This window comes from Triticum aestivum, unplaced genomic scaffold, assembly GCF_018294505.1.
Source record: "Triticum aestivum cultivar Chinese Spring unplaced genomic scaffold, IWGSC CS RefSeq v2.1 scaffold63265, whole genome shotgun sequence".
NCBI lineage: Eukaryota > Viridiplantae > Streptophyta > Magnoliopsida > Poales > Poaceae > Triticum > Triticum aestivum.
In genome coordinates this window covers 279,082-287,145 of record NW_025228076.1, presented here as the reverse complement: position 1 = coordinate 287,145, position 8,064 = coordinate 279,082, and positions in this window count along the sequence as shown.

The window sequence follows — 8,064 nt, the reverse complement described above, 5'->3', positions numbered from 1 at the left end:
TCGATCAAATGAATCAAGAGAACAACCAGAGGAGAAGGTGCCCACTCTTGACCTTTCCTCTTGTCTTCATAATTTTTTGTGCAGTTTAACCAAAATAAAATGACATCAGCGCCTTGGGATTTTGGTGACACAGTACAAAAAAATTGACTTATCTCATGAAAGTGAGATACATAATCTATAAGCATTAAAAGTGCAAAAATCTGAAGGTAGTAACAAGTTTTATCATTGGTATACTGGCTGTTCAACAACATTACAATGCCTTAACTGAAAAATCTTTAATACATCCACAATCAATAGCTAACCCTGAAATAATCCAGTGACATTAAATGGCATTGCTTAAATTTATCGGTGGTATTAGACTGAGTGCGGCATTTGTTAAATGTGGCATCACTTTAGCAGTAGCATTGCTTGACTTGACCACTGGCGTTATACTAACAACAAAAGAGTGGTAATAAGAGCATGGGAGGCCCATTCAGATAGTGGGCGCACCAGTACGATGTACCTCCACGGACGCATAGAGTGGTGAGGGAGGTATGGTTGCCCAGAGCAACAAATATCCACGCAGCATATGTGGATTACGTCACATTTTTGTTCTCTTTAGCCACCTTTTTCCTATGTGAGAACAACAAACCGATCGACCTGGTCATTCTATATTGCGTTGTCATGCCTTTCTACCCTTTTTCATCCTTTTTCAACCAAGAGACACGAGACTTGTTCCTTAGCTACTGATTTTCCCCGTTTCAACCTAGAGGCGGGTTCCATGCCTAGTCTCTTGGACAGTACAGTCTCTCTTCCTTTCCTTATTCGATACAGACATGGATTAGTCTGCATGAAGTAGGGTTTCCTTTAATAGTGCAAATTAAGGTTTTCGTCTGCGTGACCAGCAAAGCAGAGGATAGCAAATTGGGAAGATGGTGGAGTGGAAAAAGATCCACATGCAGCGACGTGGCAGATGGGGCAACAGAACAAGGGTATGGTTCGGAAAGAGGTAGCATACCTGACGGTCGGCGGGAAGTGGCTTCGCTCGTGGTCGTCGTCCTCCGCACACACTACGGCAGCGAGCTTGGGGACGGAGGCCATCCCGCGTGGGCGCTAGGTCTGAGAGGACGGCCATGTCGTCAGTGCATGACCTCGCTCGCCGACGACGAGTACGTCAATGCTGCACGTCCTTTTCTTCCCCGTCGGATCTGTGACCACCGGTGAGGAGGGAGAGAGAGGCCGTCTTTTTTAGATCTGGAGAGAGGGCTATAGTGTGAGAAGGAAGTGGGCAGCCCTTAGCAAGAAAGCGCTAAAGCTCTAGCCTGTATATCTTATTTATATTACTAGTACTAGAGGTGGAGTAGTGGTAGAGTAGTTTATATTTTCTCTGCATACAGTACCGGAGTCGTGCTTCAAAACTGAACGGCACGCCATTATAAAAAAATAAAGGTCGATAACTAATGCGGCACCTCAGGCCAACGCGGCCAGATCGCCTTTTGCACGAGAAATTACACACCATGTTTCATTGAAATGTGGTCCCGTTCCAACATGTCAGTGAGACGACGGCGAGTCCTTTTGTACAATTTCCGACAAGATGTCTATGTAGGTCGGGGCGCCTCTTCATGTACCCTGGCAACCGTCCACCGACTCTTCTCCTTTCCCTCTCGATTTGGAACTGCTGTCGCATGCTCTTCCTTCCTCCTCCATTTGCCTTAACCCTTCCTTCTGCCATTGTTCGATCATCTTCTCCATGGAGGCAACAGGCCGGATACGACCCCGTTATTCTTGCCCCGATCTGAAAGATGACGTGGTGGAGGAACTCATTGATCGGTGCGATGTCATCACCTCGGCTAGCATGGCAGGTTCGTTCAAGACCATTCTCGACTCAACTAATAACATCATTACAAGGAACCCAAGGGTCCAGGAGCGGTTTGATCTCCCCTATCTTCTTCACCGTGATGGTCACTGGCGCGCGGATGACGGAGGCATCGCCTTGTGCAAGTTGATGCCGCTTGATAATGATACGTGTGATGTTAAGATGCCATCGCTTGAGGGTAAGGCTTGGGCCAGCGCAAATGGATATTGGGTTGTTTATATTGGGTACAACTGCGAGTGGGAACTTGTGAATGTTTACACTCATCACCGGATTCCACTTCCAAAAATCTCAGACTACCCAGAGGTTGAGCACACCGGTATTCTACGTACGTTCAACTAAGATCATGGTGACTGTCGTCTAAGGAAGATAGCATTTTCTCGAGTTCCTGACCGCTCTTGGGATTACACGAACTATAAAGTTGTTGCCATCTTCGACAAGCTTGTTGCCGACCTTAATTCCACGCCTCGATGGATATTTCTCAAAACTTAATTTCTGTACACGGATGAGTACTGTGATGCAATTCAATACGAGGGTCTTGTGTTTGCTGCCACCACTCGTGGCACTGTTTTTGCATGGAATCCTTATGCTTTCGGTACATTTGTCTTCCACCGTAATTATATTTATTTCGTCCACATGCATGCGGGTTAGCTAGCTTCCCTTTACTAATTAACCTTCTTGTGTTTCCAAGGTCCCGTGACCATTCCACCGGCTATATTTGAAAAAATTTATAACGAAGGGGGAGATGACGATGATTATGGTCACGAGCATGAGGACCCATATACTTAGTGGCGCCTGGCAACATATTCCGATGGATCACCTCCTCTTGTCTGTATAAAGGGTAGTACTGATGTGACTAAGGAAGCAGGTGTTGTCTCCCATGGTCGCACTCTCCGGACCTATTCCAACATCCAGTGCAGGGTATTCGGCATGGATACTACTATGCTAGTGCCAACACCTTCTCCCTGGTTTAGTATTGATACTCTTGGAGGAAACTCCCTCTTCCTTGGACAAGACTATCCAATTATGGTGAAAGGCGATCCAGCTGCTGTTCACACAACGTTACTGCCATTTATGAGAAGCAACTGTATCTATACCTCTGACATTGCTATGGTTCCCTACCGTGGCTATCACAATGTGCGTCCTGACATAGGCCGCTTCAGCCTGGATGATCAGTCATGCATTGGTCTCGAGATTGATAGTAGCTGCCCCTTCCCTGAGAACCACTTCTGGTTCAAAGCAAGCGTTTCCAATGCCGATGAGTGGTTGAGCCGAAGTTCATTTCATTGCTTGTTATTTGTTGTGTGATGAAAAATTTAGTATTTATAATGTATCCTCGTTGTCATTGTGGGTTGATGATCTATTGTATGTAATAAAATGATACGTCTGTAATAAACTTACTAAATTTATGAATGGCTTTCGACTCGCTTCTCTGAGTGGGTGTTGCGACGAGGCAAAGAAATATTTTCTGAATACATAATTGTACGTGCATTGCAACAGGTTATCGGATGGGTCCAATCAATAATAGTACTACTATTTGTACTAGCTTCACATGCTTCGTGCATTGGGCAGGTGTTTTTACTGTAGCTGCGAAGCCCATCATCCTAGGTCCTCGGATGAGTCTAGTAGAAATTGCATTCTGATGTTTGAGTTCAAACTTTCAAAACTGCTGCACTATCTCTACGTCTACGTATACGTAATACAGCAACTTGTAAACTTGAGACCAGCCACCCACCCTCACAAAGAACACTTTTTAACCTAGCACAGACTCCAGGAAATTTGGCCGTAGTGTGAGGTGCACCATATGTTAATGTGTTCGTTGTACGTAACCAGCACCTCGAATCCTCGATATATAGTAGGCTGGCATGGGCCAGAACAAGCATTCACGTCCAGGAGTACGACACACGCCACCAACACGACTTCCATCTGACACCATATTTCTTGGAGTCCGTGCTACAGCTATCTCTTCAACCTCCTCGTTTCTCTAACTCAGCCATCACGCGGCGGGCAAGGTGGGGGTTTGCCAGTAGTCGGTTTCCTGAACTGTTGTCCCACATGTAAAGCCAACTCCAACGCACAACCCCAAACGGACCTCCATTTTGCCCGGATTATGTCTGCTTGGGTAGGGCAATGGGGTCGTGTCCGGGCCATTTCTCGGATGCGGTGGTCGTGTGCCCAACGCGCGGACGCATCCCGGCCACATACATTTTTCTTTGCAAACACATATCTTTTTTTAATCATTGATTTTTGGTACATGGAAATACATCTCCAAAATTTGACTAGAAAAGCAAAACCAATGAAAACAAGATCCACAAGAATACATTTTAGTAGATATCCAACTTCCATAACTGCTCCTGTAAGTTGGATTAGTGCCTTCTCGATGCATTCATTGTTGATCTGCGGAGGCTCGATCTTGCGTGCTTCTTTCTTCTTCGATTGTAAAGTAGTAGATGTTGCTTCCTCGCATCTAAGTCTCATGTCTAGCCTTTATTCTATCAACAAGTGCACTAGTCTCATATCTAGCCTCTATGCTAGCTAGAGTCCTACAACATCTACTAAATTGCGCTCTATCAATATATCGATATACTCTTCTTCCCAATACCAAAACTTGCATCCATTATACACAATAAAATTTTAAGTTAGCACAACTAGTCTAATCCGAGAACACAACCGAAGCTAAAGTAGCACATACCCCATCGGTTGACCACTTGATGAACACCCATCCGGGATGTTCCGGCGTTGTAGACACACGGCGCAAGACCTTCTTTGGGAGTGGTCACAAGTAATGAGTGGCAATGGTGCGCCGCCGAGCTTTTCGGCCAGCACCGAGCCCGGCCGACCGCCATTCATGTGTCTGCCGGCGGACCACCGACGGTGTAGATCCGAGCGACTAGAGGAGGAGTAAGTACCTGCATGCGGCCTTGCGGCCTTGCCAGGGCCTTCAGGCCCTGTGCCCGGCTAGTTCAGGGTGCGGCGGGCCTCCCATAGCGTGACATAAACTCAATTTATAAATGGTTTTAGTATTTACTAGAATGTTTTATTGGAACTAATCTATATAATCCAACATGTACCCTCGTTGTTGTTGTGTGTTGATGACTTGTTGTATGTAATGAATGGTACATTTTCATATGCATGTCATAAACTCAATTTATAAATGGTTTTCGACTCACTTCTTGGAGTGTTAGTGCCGTAGTAGTAAAGCCAACATCCGTAGTAGTATGAAGTTGCGACATCACATAGAGCCAACCAATAGTTAGTTCTAGTTAGATTAACTAGATATAGGTGTCTCACGGAGGCCGAGAAATATGGTGATAGCATGACTGCGTGCGGTGGGCTTGTACGTAGTATGATGTAGGCACACAACTTGCCGTGTTTCCTACTCCTCCGATCTAATGTGGAGAAGATTTAGTCGAGTTCTTCCTCCTTTTGCCGACACGTGGGACATCCAGCATCCCGGTCGTGTCATGCAATAAAATGGAGTGGTAGTTGAAGCCACATGATGTGCATCTTGGGCTAAACTGTAAATAGAATCTTACTACTCTTGAGTACCTCCAAAAGCGGCCACCGAAGATCTTTATTCGATTTGTTTTCATCACCAGCATGTCGAGGTGAAAGATGTGCAGGTTCAATGGGTCCTCTTGCATTTTCACTAACATGTGGGACCGCATGTGAGCAAATAGACGATGGGCTCCGCGCGTCTGCTGGCTTGCTGAGAAGAGAGATAGAGGAGGGCTAAGCACGGACTCCAGGAAATTTGTTCTACGTAACCAGCACCTCGACATACGCACGATATAGTGGGGTGGCTTAGGCCATAACTAGAATTCATGTCTAGCAGTACGGCACACGCCAAACACACGAGTCCCATCCGACACCAATTTTCTTGGAGTCCGTGCTACAACCATCTCTTCTCCCTCCTGTTTTCTCAGCCATCGCGTGGTGGGTGTCGGTGTCAAAACCGACAGATCTCGGGGTAGGGGGTTCCAAGCTGTGGATTCTCGGATCAATGGTAACAGGAACGAAGGAGATGATGTTTTACCCAGGTTCGGGCCCTCTTGATGGAGGTAATACCCTACGTCCTGCTTTTGTTTATATTTATGGAGTATCAAGGTACATAGTTGATCTACCTCGAGATCATATGTTGTGGTCTAAACCCTAGAGGTATGATGAGTAATGTCATAATGATCATCTATCGACTAGCCTGGCCTCGGCTTATATAATATGCTAGAGGCCTAGGATAACAAGAGTCCTAGTCGAATACGTCGGTGGAGAGGAGTCCTTGTCTTGATCACCAAGTCTTGTGGAATCTTCCTCGTATATGTCATCGGCTGTTCGAACTAGGCCATGAATGAGCGGCCATGGGGGTCCTCGGCCCGATCCAGCTGGTTGGGACACAACGTGGTGAGTACCCCCTAGTCCAGGACACCGTCAGTAGCCCCCTGAACCGGTCTTCAAATTGGGGATGCTCCTCGATTCTTCCGAACTGTTCTTCATCTTCGGTCACCGGTCTTGAAACCTGGTTCAACAAAACTTCTCATCTTCTATCTTGAGGATCGCCGAAGTAAATCCGAAGAGTTTACACGTCGGGTATCCGAGGAGCCCCTTTAAGTTCTCGGCCTTTATCAAAGGCTTTTTATTTTTTACGCTACACCACGGGTTTGAAGTTGTTCCCGTGCGGCGGTGTCCTCTTGCATCCAAGCTCTAACGCTGGACTGCATTCGAGGTATCTTTTGCAGCCGAGCACCAACGCCGGACTGTATCCGAATTCCAATGCCGGACTATATCCAAGGTGTCATAGATCACCTTGGCTTGGAAAGGTTTGAAGGAGGTTATCCGAGCTTAACGCCGAAAAGTTCTGTATGGATCGAGCCGCTCGAATCTGAGCTTTATGCCGGACCGTTCCGAACTCCAACATCGGACTACATCCGAGCTCTAACGAGGGTCAGTGTCCGAGGTGTTGTAAACTACCTCAATCTTTAAAAGATTGAACGAATTCAGCGGAGCTTAATGCCGGAAATGCCCTCTATGGAGCCAGCCACTTGCATCTGAGCTATATCCCGAAATGCGTTCGAGGTGGTTCAGCCCCTTGGTCATGGGCTGATTGTTTGCGGATTTTATTTCCGATGCATGTAAATTTATTTATTGTGAATATGTATAACCAGTAGCCCTCTTGGTGGGTGTCGGTCTAAAACCCGAGATGCACATGAAGGAAAACATGAAACCGCTGATCCTAGTAGCCCCTGAGACTCAGGTCGGTTCGCGAAATCGGCCTGAGGATCAACTCCTAGCTCGGCAGCATACGTAGGAATAGAAACGCAGTGTAATATATTAGAGGTAATAGTGATCGGCGGACGGGCCCCTGAGAGAGGGTCGTGAGAAGTCACCGTGATATATTAGCTTAATGCCGGATAAGTCCCAGATGGTACTTATTGTTGTCCGAAGACGCGCTTGTCCATAGTTCGGTCATGCCGAACACTGAGCACTTTGAATTTTCTGCATTGAATAGGCAATGCAGTAGCCCCTAAGCCACTGGTTGGGTGGCAATACTAGATCAGGGGATCGATGTGCACCTTTAATATTCATAAATAATGAGCGTGAAGCCCAGTAGCCCTTGAGCCTTAATGCGGGCGCGGGTGGCCGAATTAAGGATCGATATCCGGAGTAAAATCACAGATTATGTGTAATGATTCTATGTATCAAAGTACTCAACATCATTGATGCTCAGATCCGCATTGTACAAAACTTTGTTGACCGACCATCAGCTTAAACATCTTCGGCCAGTAGCCGAGGAGTGTTTTCCTACTTTATAAAGCCGTGATAAGGGCAAAGATTTATGGAAAACAAGGCAATCCGGCCATACGGTTTTATAAATAAAGGTAGGCAGAGAGATATAAAACATCTTCCAAAGAAAATAATCCCGCTATCAGTTCCTTTCTTTGGGTTGTCATGCTGATCATGATCATGAAACCTCACCTCCGATCAATGTGGGAGGAAAATATTGAGGATTTAGTTCGGGGAAAGTTCCCGAACTCTATGGTATTAATAAACCAAAATTTTCACTACCGTCGTTGCCAACCAATTATATCATTTAAGATCGCTAGCATTCGGCTTCACCCAGTCTGAGGTACTAACTCGGATGACCCGGTAGTAACAATCATAGAGGTGCTCCCTTTACCGCCTAGCCGAACAATCAGGAACATAGGGGTAAGAACAGG